Source organism: Idiotropiscis lumnitzeri, unplaced genomic scaffold, assembly GCF_059441095.1.
Source record: "Idiotropiscis lumnitzeri isolate Australia: NSW breed Sydney's pygmy pipehorse unplaced genomic scaffold, RoL_Ilum_1.0 HiC_scaffold_23, whole genome shotgun sequence".
Lineage (NCBI taxonomy): Eukaryota > Metazoa > Chordata > Actinopteri > Syngnathiformes > Syngnathidae > Idiotropiscis > Idiotropiscis lumnitzeri.
The window spans coordinates 3162954-3188530 of record NW_028283561.1 but is presented as its reverse complement, the minus strand read 5'-3'; the positions used below and the strand labels follow the sequence as shown (position 1 = coordinate 3188530).

General features: G+C 43.5%; 1 long non-coding RNA gene across 1 annotated transcript; it reads right to left on the bottom strand.

Moving 5' to 3' along the window:
- Positions 1-20813: 20813 nt before the first annotated feature.
- Positions 20814-21896, bottom strand: LOC148316071 (uncharacterized). Its single transcript, XR_015840386.1, has 2 exons — positions 21709-21896; positions 20814-21175 (listed from the first exon to the last, which is right to left on the bottom strand). It is a non-coding gene; the product is annotated as an uncharacterized LOC148316071 (long non-coding RNA).
- Between the last annotated feature and the right edge of the window lie 3681 nt (positions 21897-25577).

Genomic DNA, 25577 nt, shown 5'->3' with positions numbered 1-25577 from the left:
TGTATTTGTTTTAACCAGTTGGTGGCGCTACCACTGCGATCAAAAATAAGTTGGCAGCCGTCTTCAGGGCCTGAATATCCTCAAATGTGAAAAATTTCGAGAAGATGGATCATCTGAATCATTTTGCAGGAACTTTTGTTGCCACGGAGAATAATCAGACTCTGCGGCACCGTAATAGCCACGCCCTTCGAAGGAAAGTCACAAAAATAGGGATAGAGTAAGATCAATGTCTTGAGTCTTTTCTAGCCAATTTTCAATCGGATTCGTTAAAAGGGCACCGTGCAGTTCGTCAAAATGTAAAAAATGATATTGATTGGCGCAAGGTGTATAACTGAATATAAACATATAGATGTCTTCAGGTACCGACTCTTTATGTACATGTGAAGTTTTGGATTTTTAGCAGCATGTGCAAGAGAGTTATTAAGCATTTTGTCCATTGCGGCGAAGGAAATCTTAAGTGAAAACTTCGAAGCCCCGCCCCCGTCATATAGTATTTCGGAAACAAAAAGTTTTAGCCCCAGTGTTTGTCCCAGGTCTTAAGATGCTACAGACAGAATTTTAAGGCAATCAGATGAAGCCTTTAGGATCAGGGTGCAAAAGAATGACCCCTGTAAACATGCAAAAAAGGGCAAAAGTCGGACTTTCAAAAATTCATAACTCACTTCCTGTTCATATTAGACGTTAAAATATAAAATTTTTCGCCATGCCCGATGAGACTGCCAAGTTTGGTGAATTTTTGTGCATGTTTCGGGGGTCAAAAATGCAATCGAACAATCGGAAAAATAATAATAATAATAATTTCTACAAAAACAATAGGGACTTCGCAGCGGTCGCTGCTCAGGCCCTAATAATAATAATAATAATAATAAAAGTAATAATATTTTCTACAAAAACAATAGGGACCTCGCAGCCGTCGCAGCTTGGGCCCTAATAACAATTTCTAGAAAAACAATAGGGACCTCGCAGCGGTCACTGCTCGGGCCCTAATAATAATAATAATAAAAATATTAATAATTTCTACAAAAACAATGGGGACCTCGTAGCGGTCGCTGCTCGGGCCCTAATAATAATAATAATAATAATAATAATAATAAAAGTAATAATATTTTCTACAAAAACAATAGGGACCTCGCAGCCGTCGCAGCTCGGGCCCTAATAACAATTTCTAGAAAAACAATAGGGACCTCGCAGCGGTCACTGCTCGGGCCCTAATAATAATAATAATAATAATTTCCACAAAAACAATGGGGACCTCGTAGCGGTCGCTGCTCGGGCCCTAATAATAATTTCTACATAAACAATAGGAACCTCGCCGCGGTCGCTGCTCGGGCCCCAATAATAATTTCTACACAAAGTCCATTGTGGTGACCCGCCCCTTTTAAGTAAATTCAAAATGGCCGACTTCCTGTAAAACCTAGCTCATTGCTCCAAGAGACTTTTTTGCAGGTCTTGGTCTTATACATACAGTGAACCCTCGCTACTTCGCGGTTCACCTTTCGCGGGTTCAGTGCTTCGCGGGTATAAAAAATATTCGGGGGCATTGTAGTTTCGCCGAGCGGCACGACGGGGCGCTGGAGCGGTTAGACGGCCGGCGTGCGCCGAAGAAGAGCGTGGGCGAAGAGGAGAGTGGACGAAGAAGAGCACGTTCCCCCGGACACGATCGGTGGCGACGTTTCGCGCGGTTCGGACCGTACCAGGGCTCCGGCCGGCGTGCGTGGCAGTTAAGCCGTAGAGGAGCACCGTCCCCGGGCACGGGCGGTGCCAAGCGGCCCCTAAGTTTAACCGAATGGAAGCTCCGGAGGAGGAGGGCATGCTCGCGTCACAGTAAGCCGAAGAGGAGCACCTTTGCCGGGCACGGGCGGTTCCAAGCGGCCCCTAAGTTTAACCGAATGGAAGCTCCGGAGGAGGCGGGCATGCTCGCGTCACAGTAAGCCGAAGAGGAGCACCTTTCCCGGGCACGGGCGGTGCCAAGCGGCCCCTAAGTTTAACCGAATGGAAGCTCCGGGGGAGGAGGGCGGGCGTGTGTCACAGTTAAGCCGAATTGGAACACCTCTTCCGCCCGGGCACGAACGGAGCGCGAAGCTGTCAGTTATGAATGAATAAATGAATAAATAAATAAATAATTAAAGAATGCCACCTTTCATTTCACAGGGAACACCGGACGGCGTACCAGCAGGTAAAAGTCGGAGTAATTAAATAAATACAAAAAGAATGGCTGGGGAATAAAAAAATAATACGTTTTAATAATAATTTGTTTTTTTTGTTATAACATGAATTTCACTCTCTCTCTCTCTCTCTCTCTCTCTCCCCGTATATATATATATATATATATATATATATATATATATATATATATATATATATATATATATATATTATTATATATATTGTATTTTCTTTTAAGCATTTTTGAAGGTGCGCCGCTACTTCGCGGATTTTCAGTTTCCGCGGGTGGTCTCGGTCCCCATTAACCGCGATAACCGAGGGTTCACTGTACTCCATAAAATTTACAAAAAGCGAGGTGAAACACTCAACCAGGGCTGCTTTTTTGAATATTTCTCGAGGGCCATGGCGAGCCATTTCAAAAAAGCTGCACAACTAACGTATAAAATATTGATAAATTTGCTCTGCCTGATGTGTGTGTCAAGTTTCACGAGTTGTCGTTCATATTTAGAACCTCATAATCAGCGTTGTTTTATTGCCAAACAGTGCAATGCCACTCCCACAACTTTTCACGAAAAAGGATGAATTTCGTATTGTGACATCCTCATGGCCGAAACAGTCCTCCGAGCATATATGAGGGCGACCTTGTTGAGTTGCACGGAGAAAAACATCCAAGAAAATAACTTGTATTAGCTTTTACCAGTTGGTGGCGCTACTACTACGATGAAAAATAAGTTGGTAGATGTCTTCAGGGCTGAAGTATCCTCAAATGTGTACAACTTCGAGAAGATAGGATCATCTGAGTCATGTTGGCGGAGCTTTTGTTGCCACAAAGTACAATCGGACTTTTCAGCACCGTAATAGCCACGCCTTTTGCCAAAACGTCACAAAACTCGGCAGAGAGTAAGATCATTGTCTTGAGTCTTTTCTGACTAATTTTCAGTCGGATTCGTCAAAAGGGCACGGTGCAGTACGTGAAAATTAAAATAAAAACAAATTTTTGATTCCACTTGGCGGCGCTGTGTGTATAACAAAATAATAACATTAAGATGTCTTCAGGTCGGGACATTTTATTTACAGGTGAAGGTTTGGATTTTTAGGAGCATGTGCAGGGGAGTTATTAAGCATTCATTTATTTGTATTAGGTTCATTTTGTCTTCTTATGATTGATATTTGACAGATTCATTAAAAGCAGACAATTATGTTTTCGGTAAATTTTTTACCTGACATGTTTCGGCGAGTCTTTCGCCTTCTTCAGAGTGTCGCATGATGGTGTCTTGAGACCCGTCTTTATCAGCTGATGTTCCATGAGGGTGTGACTTACCTGTCAAAAAAATGAAAAATCAGAGCAGTAAAAGAACAAGCACAACATGAACATTACAAATCAGCAATCACTGACCACTGCAAAAGAGAAAACCACATCATGGACCGGGAGAAGGGCAGGGTCATCCGCACAGAAGAGAACAAACAACAGCGCTGGATCAGAGAGGCCATTGAGATCTGCAAGCGAGGCATAAAAACCATGAACAGAGACAAGGGAGCCTTCATCCTCTCTACCACCTGGACCAGCATCTTGGCGGAGTTAACGGACAGCGGGGGGCGTGACTTGCCTTCATTCTTGTGACAGGTAAGTCACGCCCTCATGGAACATCAGCTGATAAAGACGGGCCACAAGACACCATCATGTGACACTCTGAAGAAGGCGAAAGACTTTCGTATTGTGACATCCTCAAGGCCTAAACACTCATCCGAGCAAATATAAGGTAGATTTTGTTAACCTGCCCGGAGAAAAACATCAACGAAAATAATTTGTATTTGTTTTAACCAGTTGGTGGCGCTACCACTGCGATCAAAAATAAGTTGGCAGCCGTCTTCAGGGCCTGAATATCCAATATCATCTGAATCATTTTGCAGGAACTTTTGTTGCCACGGAGAATAATCAGACTCTGCGGCACCGTAATAGCCACGCCCTTCGAAGGAAAGTCACAAAAATAGGGATAGAGTAAGATCAATGTCTTGAGTCTTTTCTAGCCAATTTTCAATCGGATTCGTTAAAAGGGCACCGTGCAGTTCGTCAAAATGTAAAAAATGATATTGATTGGCGCAAGGTGTATAACTGAATATAAACATATAGATGTCTTCAGGTACCGACTCTTTATGTACATGTGAAGTTTTGGATTTTTAGCAGCATGTGCAAGAGAGTTATTAAGCATTTTGTCCATTGCGGCGAAGGAAATCTTAAGTGAAAACTTCGAAGCCCCGCCCCCGTCATATAGTATTTCGGAAACAAAAAGTTTTAGCCCCAGTGTTTGTCCCAGGTCTTAAGATGCTACAGACAGAATTTTAAGGCAATCAGATGAAGCCTTTAGGATCAGGGTGCAAAAGAATGACCCCTGTAAACATGCAAAAAAGGGCAAAAGTCGGACTTTCAAAAATTCATAACTCACTTCCTGTTCATATTAGAAGTTAAAATATAAAATTTTTCGCCATGCCCGATGAGACTGCCAAGTTTGGTGAATTTTTGTGCATGTTTCGGGGGTCAAAAATGCAATCGAACAATCGGAAAAATAATAATAATAATAATTTCTACAAAAACAATAGGGACTTCGCAGCGGTCGCTGCTCAGGCCCTAATAATAATAATAATAATAATAAAAGTAATAATATTTTCTACAAAAACAATAGGGACCTCGCAGCCGTCGCAGCTTGGGCCCTAATAACAATTTCTAGAAAAACAATAGGGACCTCGCAGCGGTCACTGCTCGGGCCCTAATAATAATAATAATAAAAATAATAATAATTTCTACAAAAACAATGGGGACCTCGTAGCGGTCGCTGCTCGGGCCCTAATAATAATTTCTACAAAAACAATAGGGACCTCGCCGCGGTCGCTGCTCGGGCCCCAATAATAATTTCTACACAAAGTCCATTGTGGTGACCCGCCCCCTTTTAAGTAAATTCAAAATGGCCGACTTCCTGTAAAACCTAGCTCATTGCTCCAAGAGACTTTTTTGTAGGTCTTGGTCTTATACATACAGTGAACCCTAGCTACTTGGCGGTTCACCTTTCGCGGGTTCAGTGCTTCGCGGGTCTAAAAAATATTCGGGGGCATTGTAGTTTCGCCGAGCGGCACGACGGGGCGCTGGAGCGGTTAGACGGCCGGTGTGCGCCGAAGAAGAGCGTGGGCGAAGAGGAGAGTGGACGAAGAAGAGCACGTTCCCCCGGACACGATCGGTGGCGACGTTTCGCGCGGTTCGGACAGTACCAGAGCTCCGGCCGGCGTGCGTGGCAGTTAAGCCGTAGAGGAGCACCTTCCCCGGGCACGGGCGGTGCCAAGCGGCCCCTAAGTTTAACCGAATGGAAGCTCCGGAGGAGGAGGGCATGCTCGCGTCACAGTAAGCCGAAGAGGAGCACCTTCCCCGGGCACGGGCGGTTCCAAGCGGCCCCTAAGTTTAACCGAATGGAAGCTCCGGAGGAGGAGGGCATGCTCGCGTCACAGTAAGCCGAAGAGGAGCACCTTCCCCGGGCACGGGCGGTGCCAAGCGGCCCTAAGTTTAACCGAATGGAAGCTCCGGGGGAGGAGGGCGGGCGTGTGTCACAGTTAAGCCGAATTGGAGCACCTCTTCCGCCTGGGCACGAGCGGAGCGCGAAGCTGTCAGTTATGAATGAATAAATGAATAAATAAATAAATAAATAAAGAATGCCACCTTTCATTTCACAGGGCACACCAGACGGCGTACCAGCAGGTAAAAGTCTGAGTAATTAAATAAATACAAAAAGAATGGCTGGGGAATAAAAAAATAATACGTTTTAATAATAATTTGTTTTTTTTGTTATAACATGAATTTCACTCTCTCTCTCCCCGTATATATATATATATATATATATATATATATATATATATTGTATTTTTTTTTTAAGCATTTTTGAAGGTGCGCCGCTACTTCGCGGATTTTCAGTTTTCGCGGGTGGTCTCGGTCCCCATTAACCGCAATAACCGAGGGTTCACTGTACTCCATAAAATTTACAAAAAGCGAGGTGAAACACTCAACCAGGGCTGCTCTGCATGTTGTGCTGGGCCACCTGGAACAACAGCGGAGCTATGCAAGGATGCTCTTTGTGGACTACAGCTCGGGATTCAACACGATCATCCCAGACATCCTCGTCGCCAAACTGGACACTCTCGGCCTCCCTGCCCTCACACGCATCTGGATTAAGGACTTTCTGACCAACAGACCCCAGACTGTGTTGCTCGGCCCCTACACGTCCTCCACCCTCATGCTGAGCACCGGTTCCCCCCAAGGATGCGTGCTGAGCCCTCTCCTGTACGCCCTCTACACCTACGACTGCAGCCCGGCCCACGGCAACAACACCATCGTCAAGTTTGCTGACGACACGACAGTGGTCGGTCTGATCTCGGAAGGTGACGAGACAGCCTACAGAGAGGAGGTAGGGAGACTGACAACTTGGTGCAAGGAGAACAGACTGCACCTTAACTCTGCTAAAACAAAGGAGATTGTCGTCGACTTCAGGAGGAACAAGACGCTGCCGCCCCCCCTCTGCATCGAAGGCGTGTGTGTGGAGAGGGTCCACACGTTCAAGTTCCTGGGAGTACAGATCTCCGATGACCTTTCTTGGAGTCACAACACCACAGCAGTGGTAAAGAAGGTCCGCCAACGTCTGCACTTCCTGAGAGTCCTCAGGAAATTCAACCTGGACAGGAAGCTGCTGCTGGCCTTCTACCACTCGTCCATCGAGAGCCTGCTGACGTACTGTGTCTCCACCTGGTACAGCGGCTGCACTGAGGCGGACAGAGTGAGGCTCCAGAGGACAGTCAAAACAGCGCAAAGGATTATTGGCTGCCCTCTCCCCTCGCTGTCGGACATCTACACCGCCCGGTGCCTCAGAAGGGCTCTCAACATCGTCAAAGACAATACCCACCCAAACTCACACCTGTTCGACCTGTTGCCCTCTGGCAGGCGCTACAGATGCATCAAATCAAGGACCAATAGACTGAGAAACAGTTTCTTTCCGAGAGCCATCTCCATACTGAACTCTCACACACACACACGAGACCACCCTAACCTTGCAAAACAGCATTGTGATGTGTTTCTATATGCCCTATTTAGTACTGAATTCCATTGCACTGTCTTATTTATTTATCTAATTTATATATTGTCTGTATTATTGTTGTATTGCACTGGAGAGGGGAGCCCTCTAATCTCGTTGCACACTTGAGTACAATGACAATAAAGGGATTTCTATTTCTATTCTATTCTTTTTTTAACTTTTCTCGAGGGCCATGGCGAGCCATTTCAAAAAAGCTGCACAACTAACGTATAAAATATTGATAAATTTGCTCTGCCTGATGTGTGTGTCGTTTCACGAGTTGTCGTTCATATTTAGAACCTCATAATCAGCGTTGTTTTATTGCCAAACAGTGCAATGCCACTCCCACAACTTTTCACGAAAAAGGATGAATTTCGTATTGTGACATCCTCATGGACGAAACAGTCCTCCGAGCATATATGAGGGCGACCTTGTTGAGTTGCACGGAGAAAAACATCCAAGAAAATAACTTGTATTAGCTTTTACCAGTTGGTGGCGCTACTACTACGATGAAAAATAAGTTGGTAGATGTCTTCAGGGCTGAAGTATCCTCAAATGTGTACAACTTCGAGAAGATAGGATCATCTGAGTCATGTTGCCGGAGCTTTTGTTGCCACAAAGTACAATCGGACTTTTCAGCACCGTAATAGCCACGCCTTTTGCCAAAACGTCACAAAACTCGGCAGAGAGTAAGATCATTGTCTTGAGTCTTTTCTGACTAATTTTCAGTCGGATTCGTCAAAAGGGCACGTTGCAGTACGTGAAAATTAAAATAAAAACAAATTTTTGATTCCACTTGGCGGCGCTGTGTGTATAACAAAATAATAACATTAAGATGTCTTCAGGTCGGGACATTTTATTTACAGGTGAAGGTTTGGATTTTTAGGAGCATGTGCAGGGGAGTTATTAAGCATTCATTTATTTGTATTAGGTTCATTTTGTCTTCTTATTATTGATATTTGACAGATTCATTAAAAGCAGACAATTATGTTTTCGGTAAATTTTTTACCTGACATGTTTCGGCGAGTCTTTCGCCTTCTTCAGAGTGTCGCATGATGGTGTCTTGAGACCCGTCTTTATCAGCTGATGTTCCATGAGGGTGTGACTTACCTGTCAAAAAAATGAAAAATCAGAGCAGTAAAAGAACAAGCACAACATGAACATTACAAATCAGCAATCACTGACCACTGCAAAAGGGAAAACCACATCATGGACCGGGAGAAGGGCAGGGTCATCCGCACAGAAGAGAACAAACAACAGCGCTGGATCAGAGAGGCCATTGAGATCTGCAAGCGAGGCATAAAAACCATGAACAGAGACAAGGTTGCCTTCATCCTCTCTACCACCTGGACCAGCATCTTGGCGGAGTTAACGGACAGCGGGGGGCGTGACTTGCCTTCATTCTTGTGACAGGTAAGTCACGCCCTCATGGAACATCAGCTGATAAAGACGGGCCACAAGACACCATCATGTGACACTCTGAAGAAGGCGAAAGACTTTCGTATTGTGACATCCTCAAGTCCTAAACACTCATCCGAGCAAATATAAGGTAGATTTTGTTAACCTGCCCGGAGAAAAACATCAACGAAAATAATTTGTATTTGTTTTAACCAGTTGGTGGCGCTACCACTGCGATCAAAAATAAGTTGGCAGCCGTCTTCAGGGCCTGAATATCCTCAAATGTGAAAAATTTCAAGAAGATGGATCATCTGAATCATTTTGCAGGAACTTTTGTTGCCACGGAGAATAATCAGACTCTGCGGCACCGTAATAGCCACGCCCTTCGAAGGAAAGTCACAAAAATAGGGATAGAGTAAGATCAATGTGTTGAGTCTTTTCTAGCCAATTTTCAATCGGATTCGTTAAAAGGGCACCGTGCAGTACGTCAAAATGTAAAAAATGATATTGATTGGCGCAAGGTGTATAACTGAATATAAACATATAGATGTTTTCAGGTACCGACTCTTTATGTACATGTGAAGTTTTGGATTTTTAGCAGCATGTGCAGAGAGTTATTAAGCATTTTGTCCATTGCGGCGAAGGAAATCTTAAGTGAAAACTTCGAAGCCCCGCCCCCGTCATATAGTATTTCGGAAACAAAAAATTTTAGCCCCAGTGTTGGTCCCAGGTCTTAAGATGCTACAGACAGAATTTTAAGGCAATCAGATGAAGCCTTTAGGATCAGGGTGCAAAAGAATGACCCCTGTAAACATGCAAAAAAGGGCAAAAGTCGGACTTTCAAAAATTCATAACTCACTTCCTATTAATATGAGAAATTAAAATATCAAATTTTTCGCCATGCCCGATGAGACTGCCAAGTTTGGTGAATTTTTGTGCATGTTTCGGGGGTCAAAAATGCAATCGAACAATCGGAAAAATAATAATAATAATAATTTCTACAAAAACAATAGGGACTTCGCAGCGGTCGCTGCTCAGGCCCTAATAATAATAATAATAATAATAGAAGATAAGATAAGATGTCCTTTATTAGTCCCACAATGGGGAAATTTGAAAGTAATAATATTTTCTACAAAAACAATAGGGACCTCGCAGCCGTCGCAGCTCGGGCCCTAATAACAATTTCTAGAAAAACAATAGGGACCTCGCAGCGGTCACTGCTCGGGCCCTAATAATAATTTCCACAAAAACAATGGGGACCTCGTAGCGGTCGCTGCTCGGGCCCTAATAATAATTTCTACATAAACAATAGGGACCTCGCCGCGGTCGCTGCTCGGGCCCCAATAATAATTTCTACACAAAGTCCATTGTGGTGACCCGCCCCTTTTAAGTAAATTCAAAATGGCCGACTTCCTGTAAAACCTAGCTCATTGCTCCAAGAGACTTTTTTGTAGGTCTTGGTCTTATACATACAGTGAACCCTCGATACTTCGCGGTTCACCTTTCGCGGGTTCAGTGCTTCGCGGGTATAAAAAATATTCGGGGGCATTGTAGTTTCGCCGAGCGGCACGACGGGCGCTGGAGCGGTTAGACGGCCGGCGTGCGCCGAAGAAGAGCGTGGGCGAAGAAGAGCGTGGGCGAAGAGGAGAGTGGACGAAGAAGAGCACGTTCCCCCGGACACGATCGGTGGCGACGTTTCGCGCGGTTCGGACCGTACCAGAGCTCCGGCCGGCGTGCGTGGCAGTTAAGCCGTAGAGGAGCACCTTCCCCGGGCACGGGCGGTGCCAAGCGGCCCCTAAGTTTAACCGAATGGAAGCTCCGGAGGAGGAGGGCATGCTCGCGTCACAGTAAGCCGAAGAGGAGCACCTTCCCCGGGCACGGGCGGTTCCAAGCGGCCCCTAAGTTTAACCAAATGGAAGCTCCGGAGGAGGAGGGCATGCTCGCGTCACAGTAAGCCGAAGAGGAGCACCTTTGCCGGGCACGGGCGGTTCCAAGCGGCCCCTAAGTTTAACCGAATGGAAGCTCCGGAGGAGGCGGGCATGCTCGCGTCACAGTAAGCCGAAGAGGAGCACCTTCCCCGGGCACGGGCGGTGCCAAGCGGCCCCTAAGTTTAACCGAATGGAAGCTCCGGGGGAGGAGGGCGGGCGTGTGTCACAGTTAAGCCGAATTGGAACACCTCTTCCGCCCGGGCACGAACGGAGCGCGAAGCTGTCAGTTATGAATGAATAAATGAATAAATAAATAAATAAATAAAGAATGCCACCTTTCATTTCACAGGGCACACCGGACGGCGTACCAGCAGGTAAAAGTCGGAGTAATTAAATAAATACAAAAAGAATGGCTGGGGAATAAAAAAATAATACGTTTTAATAATAATTTGGTTTTTTTGTTATAACATGAATTTCACTCTCTCTCTCTCTCTCTCCCCGTATATATATATATATATATATATATATATATATATATATATATATATATATATATATATATATATATATTTATTATATATATTGTATTTTCTTTTAAGCATTTTTGAAGGTGCGCCGCTACTTCGCGGATTTTCAGTTTCCGCGGGTGGTCTCGGTCCCCATTAACCGCGATAACCGAGGGTTCACTGTACTCCATAAAATTTACAAAAAGCGAGGTGAAACACTCAACCAGGGCTGCTTTTTTGAACATTTCTCGAGGGCCATGGCGAGCCATTTCAAAAAAGCTGCACAACTAACGTATAAAATATTGATAAATTTGCTCTGCCTGATGTGTGTGTCAAGTTTCACGAGTTGTCGTTCATATTTAGAACCTCATAATCAGCGTTGTTTTATTGCCAAACAGTGCAATGCCACTCCCACAACTTTTCACGAAAAAGGATGAATTTCGTATTGTGACATCCTCATGGCCGAAACAGTCCTCCGAGCATATATGAGGGCGACCTTGTTGAGTTGCACGGAGAAAAACATCCAAGAAAATAACTTGCATTAGCTTTTACCAGTTGGTGGCGCTACTACTACGATGAAAAATAAGTTGGTAGATGTCTTCAGGGCTGAAGTATCCTCAAATGTGTACAACTTCGAGAAGATAGGATCATCTGAGTCATGTTGCCGGAGCTTTTGTTGCCACAAAGTACAATCGGACTTTTCAGCACCGTAATAGCCACGCCTTTTGCCAAAACGTCACAAAACTCGGCAGAGAGTAAGATCATTGTCTTGAGTCTTTTCTGACTAATTTTCAGTCGGATTCGTCAAAAGGGCACGGTGCAGTACGTGAAAATTAAAATAAAAACACATTTTTGATTCCACTTGGCGGCGCTGTGTGTATAACAAAATAATAACATTAAGATGTCTTCAGGTCGGGACATTTTATTTACAGGTGAAGGTTTGGATTTTTAGGAGCATGTGCAGGGGAGTTATTAAGCATTCATTTATTTGTATTAGGTTCATTTTGTCTTCTTATTATTGATATTTGACAGATTCATTAAAAGCAGACAATTATGTTTTCGGTAAATTTTTTACCTGACATGTTTCGGCGAGTCTTTCGCCTTCTTCAGAGTGTCGCATGATGGTGTCTTGAGACCCGTCTTTATCAGCTGATGTTCCATGAGGGTGTGACTTACCTGTCAAAAAAATGAAAAATCAGAGCAGTAAAAGAACAAGCACAACATGAACATTACAAATCAGCAATCACTGACCACTGCAAAAGGGAAAACCACATCATGGACCGGGAGAAGGGCAGGGTCATCCGCACAGAAGAGAACAAACAACAGCGCTGGATCAGAGAGGCCATTGAGATCTGCAAGCAAGGCATAAAAACCATGAACAGAGACAAGGGAGCCTTCATCCTCTCTACCACCTGGACCAGCATCTTGGCGGAGTTAACGGACAGCGGGGGGCGTGACTTGCCTTCATTCTTGTGACAGGTAAGTCACGCCCTCATGGAACATCAGCTGATAAAGACGGGCCACAAGACACCATCATGTGACACTCTGAAGAAGGCGAAAGACTTTCGTATTGTGACATCCTCATGGCCTAAACACTCATCCGAGCAAATATAAGGTAGATTTTGTTAACCTGCCCGGAGAAAAACATCAACGAAAATAATTTGTATTTGTTTTAACCAGTTGGTGGCGCTACCACTGCGATCAAAAATAAGTTGGCAGCCGTCTTCAGGGCCTGAATATCCTCAAATGTGAAAAATTTCGAGAAGATGGATCATCTGAATCATTTTGCAGGAACTTTTGTTGCCACGGAGAATAATCAGACTCTGCGGCACCGTAATAGCCACGCCCTTCGAAGGAAAGTCACAAAAATAGGGATAGAGTAAGATCAATGTCTTGAGTCCTTTCTAGCCAATTTTCAATCGGATTCGTTAAAAGGGCACCGTGCAGTACGTCAAAATGTAAAAAATGATATTGATTGGCGCAAGGTGTATAACTGAATATAAACATATAGATGTCTTCAGGTACCGACTCTTTATGTACATGTGAAGTTTTGGATTTTTAGCAGCATGTGCAAGAGAGTTATTAAGCATTTTGTCCATTGCGGCGAAGGAAATCTTAAGTGAAAACTTTGAAGCCCCGCCCCCGTCATATAGTATTTCGGAAACAAAAAGTTTTAGCCCCAGTGTTTGTCCCAGGTCTTAAGATGCTACAGACAGAATTTTAAGGCAATCAGATGAAGCCTTTAGGATCAGGGTGCAAAAGAATGACCCCTGTAAACATGCAAAAAAGGGCAAAAGTCGGACTTTCAAAAATTCATAACTCACTTCCTGTTCATATTAGACGTTAAAATATCAAATTTTTCGCCATGCCCGATGAGACTGCCAAGTGTGGTGAATTTTTGTGCATGTTTCGGGGTCAAAAATGCAATCGAACAATCGGAAAAATAATAATAATAATAATTTCTACAAAAACAATAGGGACTTCGCAGCGGTCGCTGCTCAGGCCCTAATAATAATAATAATAATAATAATAATAAAAGTAATAATATTTTCTACAAAAACAATAGGGACCTCGCAGCCGTCGCAGCTCGGGCCCTAATAACAATTTCTAGAAAAACAATAGGGACCTCGCAGCGGTCACTGCTCGGGCCCTAATAATAATAATAATAATAATTTCCACAAAAACAATGGGGACCTCGTAGCGGTCGCTGCTCGGGCCCTAATAATAATTTCTACATAAACAATAGGGACCTCGCCGCGGTCGCTGCTCGGGCCCCAATAATAATTTCTACACAAAGTCCATTGTGGTGACCCGCCCCTTTTAAGTAAATTCAAAATGGCCGACTTCCTGTAAAACCTAGCTCATTGCTCCAAGAGACTTTTTTGTAGGTCTTGGTCTTATACATACAGTGAACCCTCGCTACTTCGCGGTTCACCTTTCGCGGGTTCAGTGCTTCGCGGGTATAAAAAATATTCGGGGGCATTGTAGTTTCGCCGAGCGGCACGACGGGCGCTGGAGCGGTTAGACGGCCGGCGTGCGCCGAAGAAGAGCGTGGGCGAAGAGGAGAGTGGACGAAGAAGAGCACGTTCCCCGGACACGATCGGTGGCGACGTTTCGCGCGGTTCGGACCGTACCAAGGCTCCGGCCGGCGTGCGTGGCAGTTAAGCCGTAGAGGAGCACCGTCCCCGGGCACGGGCGGTGCCAAGCGGCCCCTAAGTTTAACCGAATGGAAGCTCCGGAGGAGGAGGGCATGCTCGCGTCACAGTAAGCCGAAGAGGAGCACCTTCCCCGGGCACGGGCGGTTCCAAGCGGCCCCTAAGTTTAACCAAATGGAAGCTCCGGAGGAGGAGGGCATGCTCGCGTCACAGTAAGCCGAAGAGGAGCACCTTTGCCGGGCACGGGCGGTTCCAAGCGGCCCCTAAGTTTAACCGAATGGAAGCTCCGGAGGAGGCGGGCATGCTCGCGTCACAGTAAGCCGAAGAGGAGCACCTTCCCCGGGCACGGGCGGTGCCAAGCGGCCCCTAAGTTTAACCGAATGGAAGCTCCGGGGGAGGAGGGCGGGCGTGTGTCACAGTTAAGCCGAATTGGAACACCTCTTCCGCCCGGACACGAACGGAGCGCGAAGCTGTCAGTTATGAATGAATAAATGAATAAATAAATAAATAATTAAAGAATGCCACCTTTCATTTCACAGGGAACACCGGACGGCGTACCAGCAGGTAAAAGTCGGAGTAATTAAATAAATACAAAAAGAATGGCTGGGGAATAAAAAAATAATACGTTTTAATAATAATTTGGTTTTTTTGTTATAACATGAATTTCACTCTCTCTCTCCCCGTATATATATATATATATATATATATATATATATATTTATTATATATATTGTATTTTCTTTTAAGCATTTTTGAAGGTGCGCCGCTACTTCGCGGATTTTCAGTTTCCGCGGGTGGTCTCGGTCCCCATTAACCGCGATAACCGAGGGTTCACTGTACTCCATAAAATTTACAAAAAGCGAGGTGAAACACTCAACCAGGGCTGCTTTTTTGAACATTTCTCGAGGGCCATGGCGAGCCATTTCAAAAAAGCTGCACAACTAACGTATAAAATATTGATAAATTTGCTCTGCCTGATGTGTGTGTAAAGTTTCACGAGTTGTCGTTCATATTTAGAACCTCATAATCAGCGTTGTTTAATTGCCGAACAGTGCAATGCCACTCCCACAACTTTTCACGAAAAAGGACGAATTTCGTATTGTGACATCCTCATGGCCGAAACAGTCATCCGAGCATATATGAGGGCGACCTTGGTGAGTTGCACAGAGAAAAACATCCAAGAAAATAACTTGTATTAGCTTTTACCAGTTGGTGGCGCTACTACTACGATGAAAAATAAGTTGGTAGATGTCTTCAGGGCTGAAGTATCCTCAAATGTGTACAACTTCGAGAAGATAGGATCATCTGAGTCATGTTGCAGGAGCTTTTGTTGCCACAAAGTACAATCGGACTTTTCAGCACCGTAATAGCCACGCCTTTTGCCAAAACGTCACAAAATTCGGCAGAGAGTAAGATCATTGTCTTGAGTCTTTTCTGACTAATTTTCAGTCGGATTCGTTAAAAGGGCACCGTGCAGTACGTGAAAATTAAAATAAAAACACATTTTTGATTCCACTTGGCGGCGCTGTGTGTATAACAAAATAATAACATTAAGATGTCTTCAGGTCGGGACGTTTTATTTACAGGTGAAGGTTTGGATTTTTAGGAGCATGTGCAGGGGAGTTATTAAGCATTCATTTATTTGTATTAGGTTCATTTTGTCTTCTTATTATTGATATTTGACTGATTCATTAAAAGCAGACAATTATGTTTTAGGTTAATTTTTTACCTGACATGTTTCGGCGAGTCTTTCGCCTTCTTCAGAGTGTCGCATGATGGTGTCTTGAGACCCGTCCGTCTTTATCAGCTGATGTTCCATGAGGGTGTGACTTACCTGTCAAAAAAATGAAAAATCAGAGCAGTAAAAGAACAAGCACAACATGAACATTACAAATCAGCAATCACTGACCACTGCAAAAGGGAAAACCACATCATGGACCGGGAGAAGGGCAGGGTCATCCGCACCGAAGAGAACAAACAACAGCGCTGGATCAGAGAGGCCATTGAGATCTGCAAGCGAGGCATAAAAACCATGAACAAAGACAAGGGAGCCTTCATCCTCTCTACCACCTGGAGCAGCATCTTGGCGGAGTGAACGGACAGCTGGGGGTGTGACTTGCCTTCATTCTTGTGACAGGTAAGTCACGCCCTCATGGAACATCAGCTGATAAAGACAGGTCACAAGACACCATCATGTGACACTCTGAAGAAGGCGAAAGACTTTCGTATTGTGACATGCTCAAGGCCTAAACACTCATCCGAGCAAATATAAGGTAGATTTTGTTAACCTGCCCGGAGAAAAACATCAATGAAAATAATTTGTATTTGTTTTAACCAGTTGGTGGCGCTACCACTGCGATCAAAAATAAGTTGGCAGCCGTCTTCAGGGCCTGAATATCCTCAAATGTGAAAAATTTCGAGAAGATGGATCATCTGAATCATTTTGCAGGAACTTTTGTTGCCACGGAGAATAATCAGACTCTGCGGCACCGTAATAGCCACGCCCTTCGAAGGAAAGTCACAAAAATAGGGATAGAGTAAGATCAATGTCTTGAGTCTTTTCTAGCCAATTTTCAATCGGATTCGTTAAAAGGGCACCGTGCAGTACGTCAAAATGTAAAAAATGATATTGATTGGCGCAAGGTGTATAACAGAATATAAACATATAGATGTCTTCAGGTACCGACTCTTTATGTACATGTGAAGTTTTGGATTTTTAGCAGCATGTGCAGGAGAGTTATTAAGCATTTTGTCCATTGCGGCGAAGGAAATCTTAAGTGAAAACTTTGAAGCCCCGCCCCCGTCATATCGTATTTCGGAAACAAAAGATTTTAGCCCCAGTGTTTGTCCCAGGTCTTAAGATGCTACAGACAGAATTTTAAGGCAATCAGATGAAGCCTTTAGGATCAGGGTGCAAAAGAATGACCCCTGTAAACATGCAAAAAAGGGCAAAAGTCGGACTTTCAAAAATTCATAACTCACTTCCTGTTCATATTAGACGTTAAAATATCAAATTTCTCGCCATGCCCGATGAGACTGCCAAGTTTGGTGAGTTTTTGTGCATGTTTCGGGGGTCAAAAATGCGATCGAACAATCGGAAAAATAATAATAATAATAATTTCTACAAAAACAACAGGGACTTCGCAGCGGTCGCTGCTCAGGCCCTAATAATAATAATAATAATAATAATAAAAGTAATAATATTTTCTACAAAAACAATAGGGACCTCGCAGCCGTCGCAGCTCGGGCCCTAATAACAATTTCTAGAAAAACAATAGGGACCTCGCAGCGGTCACTGCTCGGGCCCTAATAATAATAATAATAATAATTTCCACAAAAACAATGGGGACCTCGTAGCGGTCGCTGCTCGGGCCCTAATAATAATTTCTACAAAAAAAATAGGGACCTCGCCGCGGTCGCTGCTCGGGCACCAATAATAATTTCTACACAAAGTCCATTGTGGTGACCCGCCCCCTTTTAAGTACATTCAAAATGGCCGACTTCCTGTAAAACCTGGCTCATTGCTCCAAGAGACTTTTTTGTAGGTCTTGGTCTTATACATACAGTGAACCCTCGCTACTTGGCGGTTCACCTTTCGCGGGTTCAGTGCTTCGCGGGTCTAAAAAATATTCGGGGGCATTGTAGTTTCGCCGAGCGGCACGACGGGGCGCTGGAGCGGTTAGACGGCCGGCGTGCGCCAAAGAAGAGCGTGGGGGAAGAGGAGAGTGGACGAAGAAGAGCACGTTCCCCCGGACACGATCGGTGGCGACGTTTCGCGCGGTTCGGACAGTACCAGAGGTCCGGCCGGCGTGCGTGGCAGTTAAGCCGTAGAGGAGCACCTTCCCCGGGCACGGGCGGTGCCAAGCGGCCCCTAAGTTTAACCGAATGGAAGCTCCGGAGGAGGAGGGCATGCTCGCGTCACAGTAAGCCGAAGAGGAGCACCTTCCCCGGGCACGGGCGGTTCCAAGCGGCCCCTAAGTTTAACCGAATGGAAGCTCCGGAGGAGGAGGGCATGCTCGCGTCACAGTAAGCCGAAGAGGAGCACCTTCCCCGGCCACGGGCGGTTCCAAGCGGCCCCTAAGTTTAACCGAATGGAAGCTCCGGAGGAGGAGGGCATGCTCGCGTCACAGTAAGCCGAAGAGGAGCACCTTCCCCGGGCACGGGCGGTGCCAAGCGGCCCCTAAGTTTAACCGAATGGAAGCTCCGGGGGAGGAGGGTGGGCGTGTGTCACAGTTAAGCCGAATTGGAGCACCTCTTCCGCCCGGGCACGAGCGGAGCGCGAAGCTGTCAGTTATGAATGAATAAATGAATAAATAAATAAATAAATAAAGAATGGCACCTTTCATTTCACAGGGCACACCAGACGGCGTACCAGCAGGTAAAAGTCTGAGTAATTAAATAAATACAAAAAGAATGGCTGGGGAATAAAAAAATAATACGTTTTAATAATAATTTGGTTTTTTTGTTATAACATGAATATATATATATATATATATATATATATATATTTATATATTTATTATATATATTGTATTTTTTTTTAAGCATTTTTGAAGGTGCGCCGCTACTTCGCGGATTTTCAGTTTTCGCGGGTGGTCTCGTTCCCCATTAACCGCGATAACCGAGGGTTCACTGTACTCCATAAAATTTACAAAAAGCGAGGTGAAACACTCAACCAGGGCTGTTTTTTTTAACATTTCTCGAGGGCCATGGCGAGCCATTTCAAAAAAGCTGCACAACTAACGTATAAAATATTGATAAATTTGCGCTGCCTGATGTGTGTGTAAAGTTTCACGAGTTGTCGTTCATATTTAGAACCTCATAATCAGCGTTGTTTTATTGCCGAACAGTGCAATGCCACTCCCACAACTTTTCACGAAAAAGGATGAATTTCGTATTGTGACATCCTCATGGCCGAAACAGTCATCCGAGCATATATGAGGGCGACCTTGTTGAGTTGCACGGAGAAAAACATCCAAAAAAATAACTTGTATTAGCTTTTACCAGTTGGTGGCGCTACTACTACGATGAAAAATAAGTTGGTGGATGTCTTCAGGGCTGAAGTATCCTCAAATGTGTACAACTTCGAGAAGATAGTATCATCTGAGTAATGTTGCCGGAGCTTTTGTTGCCACAGAGTACAATCGGACTTTTCAGCACCGTAATAGCCACGCCTTTTGCCAAAACGTCACAAAATTCGGCAGAGAGTAAGTGAGTCTTTTCTGACTAATTTTCAGTCGGATTCGTCAAAAGGGCACCGTGCAGTACGTGAAAATTAAAATAAAAACAAATTTTTGATTCCACTTGGCGGCACTGTGTGTATAACAAAATAATAACATTAAGATGTCTTCAGGTCGGGACGTTTTATTTACAGGTGAAGGTTTGGATTTTTAGGAGCATGTGCAGGGGAGTTATTAAGCATTCATTTATTTGTATTAGGTTCATTTTGTCTTCTTATTATTGATATTTGACTGATTCATTAAAAGCAGACAATTATGTTTTAGGTTAATTTTTTGCCTGACATGTTTCGGCGAGTCTTTCGCCTTCTTCAGAGTGTCGCATGATGGTGTCTTGAGACCCGTCTTTATCAGCTGATGTTCCATGAGGGTGTGACTTACCTGTCAAAAAAATTAAAAAATCAGAGCAGTAAAAGAACAAGCACAACATGAACATTACAAATCAGCAATCACTGACCACTGCAAAAGGGAAAAGCACATCATGGACTGGGAGAAGGGCAGGGTCATCCGCACCGGAGAGAACAAACTACAGCGCTGGATCAAAGAAGCAATTGAGATCTGCAAGCGAGGCATAAAAACCATGAACAGAGACAAGGGAGACTTCATCCTCTCTACCACCTGGAGCAGCATCTTGGCGGAGTGAACGGACAGCGGGGGGCGTGACTTGCCTTCATTCTTGTGACAGGTAAGGCACGCCTTCATGGAACATCAGCTGATAAAGACTGGTCACAAGACACCATCACAGGGTTCGAAGTTAACTTTAAAAACTGCTTCCCCATAGGGCAAGTGCCACTAAAATTTGCCTTGCCCGAGTGGCCAAATTACTTGCCCAACTTGGGCAAGTGACAATTTTTTTTCTCTTGCCCTGAGTGACTTTTTGTATGACAAAGTGTCTAATTACAAATTGCATGAATTTTTTGTTCGGACAGTTCCCGCCTAGAAAGAATTAAAAATACGTTACAATCATAAGTGTTGCTTATATAAAAATGTATCATGTATTAACACATTAATTAGGTGTCTGCTGACCCAGGATTATGTTATTAAGATAAGATAAGATAAGATGTCCTTTATTAGTCCCACAATGGGGAAATTTGAGGTGTTACAGCAGCAAAGATATAGAGAAAAGGCTCAATAGTGAGCCACGCTGCTGTAAACAGGCAGCCACTCGCGCGGCGCCGGAACCGGTTGTTATGTAACCCCCGATTACTTAAAGATAGTGTTAGTTTGATATTTAATAAATTGGACCAGACTCTAGATTCTCGAAGGCTACAATAGTGATAATTGATAGGTGTGTGAATGAAATAGCTGGAGGCAGAAATGAGCAACAACAATAACTGTATTAACATGGAAAACAAAACAATTATTTACAAATTCACAGCCGGCATCATATACATAAAATAAATCACAAATCCCAAAAATTAGAAATAATAATCCCAAAGTCCTACTGAGCTCAGTAATATTTTGTTTAAGTCAGTCAATGTTCTTTCCGGTAGTCTTGGGGAAAAAAGTCTTGTCGTGGTGGTAATTAGGTGTGTTACCACGTGATGTTCACAAAGAAGTTGGTGAAGACTGTGGTTCCTTTATCGCAGATGTGGTTCTGGGCTCAGGCTCGCCATCTCCATCAAAGGAGAATCCATTCAGTTTCGGATCTTGGTTTAATGCCAAGACAAAAAACCCAGCCTGCATAACAATAATGAAATTATTGTATGCAGCTAATAAGTCTATTATCAGTTTCCAGTATCATCAGTCGCTATAGCTCTATAGTTTTCAATTATCATAAATACTGTATCTAAATATCACATTTATAACAGTTATTAATTTACATGCATGTTTTCCAAATTGTCATTGTAACACATGAAATGAACTCATGAGCTAACAATAAACACATTTCTCAATATGTCCAATTTCTCAATAACCATGTTTTATGGTTTACATATCAATCACTTCAATAAAGAAATAATTGTATAACAAACATAACTGAGTCAATTCAACATTTCACTTTTAACACATATTACATCAAAATGAGCAGTTATACATTTGTTTGTCAACATAAACCTTGCTTTAGAAAGACCTTAAAACAAGTAAAATCAACTCTTTCACTGTAAACAAGCAGTACATTTCCACTCGCGATTAGCATTAGCTTAACGTTAGCTTAGCGTTAGCCTCACATAAACGTTTTTACGACAGTCCATAGCAAGTGCATGGCGACTCACCAATACGACGTTCAAGTACGAACACGGTCGAATTGTCACAGACCCTCAGTTCTCACTGGTATCCACACTTGAGATAAAACATTTCCCAATTAACATTTTATTATTGGTCACATTTATATCAACTTCAATAAGTATTTCACTCACCGAACGGCACATTAGCATTAGATATTGTCACGCAACCTTTCAGTAGGGTGTCCAGGCGTAAAAGAACGATATACACAGCTAATCTCGAGATAGCATCTCGAGAAGGCGGGACAACTTGACTTTGACGAATCAGAAAGTCATAATCAGATGAATGACACTCCAAACAGGAAATCAAGTAGACGAGAGATATACACTTCCTCTTAACACAATAAATGTTTTTTCAAAATAAAATGGTGTTTTCTCTACTGGGTTACATTATGTTATGTTATATATCAAAGAGAATGTGGAATGACACTGAACGATGGAAGGTGGAAGCATGTGGAAAGATCGTGAATGACATTGAATGATTTGGAATGACACTGAAAGATTTTGAATAATACTGAATGACACTGAATGAAGTAAAACTCTCTGGGAACGGGCCAATTCAAGATAGCTGCCGCACTGTGGGGGAGGCTTTGGTACCAAATTTGGAAAGAGACCCAAACGGTTGGGTCCATTTTATATCAGTGTGGGGGTGAAACGTTGGTCTTGGCGGAGCTGTCTGAATATTGGAGAAGTGAGAAGACAAAGTAAAACAGAACAATTAAAATCACTCTTCAAATACATATTGTTTGGTAAGCAGAGCATGATTTACAGCTCACCATTTTATTGCATGCACCAAGCATGTTATACATTTTTCTGTCCACGGGATGGCGTAGTCAAGAAAAATGAAGCATCTCGAAGCCCATTCGTGTGTGAAGTATTTCCCTGCAGGGCTTGGCTGCTTTATGGGGCTTCATTTTGCCATCACTAGTTTTAGATAGTTTTAATTTTTGAAAGAGCATTTTCATTTTACAGTGAACCCTCGCTACTTCGCGGTTCACCTTTCGCGGGTTCAGTGCTTCGCGGGTCTAAAAAATATTCGGGGGCATTGTAGTTTCGCCGAGCGGCACGACGGGGCGCTGGAGCTGTTAGACGGCCGGCATGCGCCGAAGAAGAGCGTGGGCGAAGAGGAGAGTGGACGAAGAAGAGCACGTTCCCCCGGGCACGATTTGGGGCGACGTTTCGCGCGGTTCGGACCGTACCAGAGCTCCGGCCAGCGTGCGTACTTGAATAAATCCCCCTCATAATACCATAATTTATGACACCACGGGTGGACAAACAATATACAGAAAAGCACTTAGACAGCACTGACCGAGTGTTGGACGATATAGCTTCTCTTGAAAGGTCCGTGTTGAAAATGGCCTCGCAAGTGAATCTTCAATTTCTAAAGATAAAGATGTCTTTTAATTGTCCCATAACGGGGACATTTGCAGTGTTACAGCAGCAAAGATATACATCACACAGTGGCACCGACGTAATGTAGCCGTTAATGTATAACATTGGCAGCAGGCATTCATAAAAAGCATGCAAATATACACAGTATATACGTATATACACAGATCCCCATGTATATACACACTTACAGCCCACAACATATACAAGTGTAAGGAAACACTCCTAATGCCTGTCTATGGTTCAGAGGGGAAATAAATAAAAACGCTGCAATGATAAAAAAAAATACTGAATGATTGAAAATACTGCAATGATAAAAATACTGCAAGAATAAAAGTACTGTACCCAGCCAACATGTCCAACTGGGCCCCAAATGGGGTAAATGCGGGATTCCTGGGTACCAAGTGGGAATGGGCTAGAAGTGGGCAATGGTACAGGGTTCCATGTGGGCGCCATCTGGGATTGGTGGGCATGGGCTTAAACTGGGCAAATGTTGTGGGTGCAATACGGGTTGTGTATGGGCTAAGTGGGCATGGGTTAGAACTGGTAAAGATAAAGATAAAGATGTCCTTTATTAGTCCCACAATGGGGAAATTTGAGGTGTTACAGCAGCAAAGATATAGCTCACACAGAGTCGGCGGCGTAATGTAGCCGTTAATGTATAACATTAGCAGCAGACATTCATAAAAAGCATGCAAATATACACAGTATAAACGTATCTAAGTGTAAGGAAACACTCCTAATGTCTGTCCATTATACAGAGGGGAAAATGCTGTAATGATAAAAACTACTGAATCTACTACTGAAACCATTTATAGGTCCTATTTGGGTTATGTGTGGGCTAAGTGGGCATGGGTTAGAACTGGTCAACCATGTGAGGGTCTCATATGGGCTGTATATGGGCCAAGTGGGCATGGGTTAGAGCTGGTCAACCATGTCTGGGTCCTATTTGGGTTATGTGTGGGCTAAGTGGGCATGGGTTAGAAGTGGTCACCATTTATCGGTCCTGTTTGGGTTATGTGTGGGATAAGTGGGCATAGGTTAGAGCTGGTCAACCATGTCTGGGTCCTGTATGGGTTATAGATGAGCTAAGCGGGCATGGGTTTGAAAATTTGTTCTGTAGCCTTTTTGATATTTAATGCATGCTATGCTAATAGTAACCACCCGAAGACTATTCTCAGTAGAACTATTCAATGGATGCCAAAACGATAGAGACATGGCCATGGAGCCTATGCTGCGAGATTGTGAAAGGACTAAAATAAGTGTAGGATTTTTGAGGACCAGAAGTCAGCTTTTATTAGGTTTGACATTGATTTAACTTATGGAACAATGCAAATTATGGTCGGGTTGTTGTTGGACTTTTTCCGCTTTTGACTAAGGGACGGGTGTTTTTATTTTCTGGGACTCTTTAGAACAAGCGGCACGGTGGCGGACTGGTTAGCAAGTCCGCATCACAGTACAGAAGTGCAAGGTTCTCCCTGTGCCTGCTAGGGTTTTCGCCGGTTTCCTCCCACTTTCCAAAAACATTCATGATAGGTTGATTGGTCACTGGTCCAAGGTCTGAGTGTGAGAGCGGATGGTTGCTTGTCTCTGTGTGCCCTGCGATTGACTGGCAACCAGTTCAGGGTGTACCCTGTCGACTGCCCGAAGACAGCTGGGATAGGCTCCAGCACTCCCGGGGACCCTTGTGAGGACAAGAAGCAGTACAGAGGATTGATTGATTTATTAAAATTAAAATTAAATTCATGTATTTATCTATGCTAAATTTAACAAGGCTGGACGTTATATTTTGTGAATTTACATGTACCCCCAACTGTGACTTAATAACCCTTAAGGGACAAGATAACATTTTATAATATTCCAGACAGCTAAGATTGTCATCTATGAACTATTTGACAAGGCAGGTCCAGCATTGTCAGCCACATCCAACAGTCAACACAGTTACTTTTTTTTTAATAAACAAAATCAACATTATTAATTAATGTTATTTTATTAATTCTGTATGCTGTGAAAGATCTTTATTCAAAGTATATTTGAAGTTATTTCTACCTTATTACTTGATTTTTGTAGATTCAAGTTGGAGTTGTCAAAATTACAGATTCTTTTGAAGGCAGCATATTCAAACTGTGAGAAAAGGAGCGAATGCAAGCTACGCGGTCTTTGAGGTGCGGCAGAAGAGCTGAAAGCACGGTGAGTCCCGAACGATAATTGAATTAATTAATTAATCTTGGGTAAATGTCTGGCTCTCATTTTTTAGACTTACTTTACAATGTGTTTTGTAATTTTTCAAGGTTGCCTGTGTTGGAAAACTGCTTGGTGCGTTAGCTAAAACACAGTATGCTAAAATGATAAGTGACGAGAACACAGAGGGTATATCAACAACGTACGTACTCGAATTATTTTGGGGAAAACTTAAGTACATTATAATCACCCTTTTAATAATACTGATAAGCGTTGTGTGTTTTATTTAT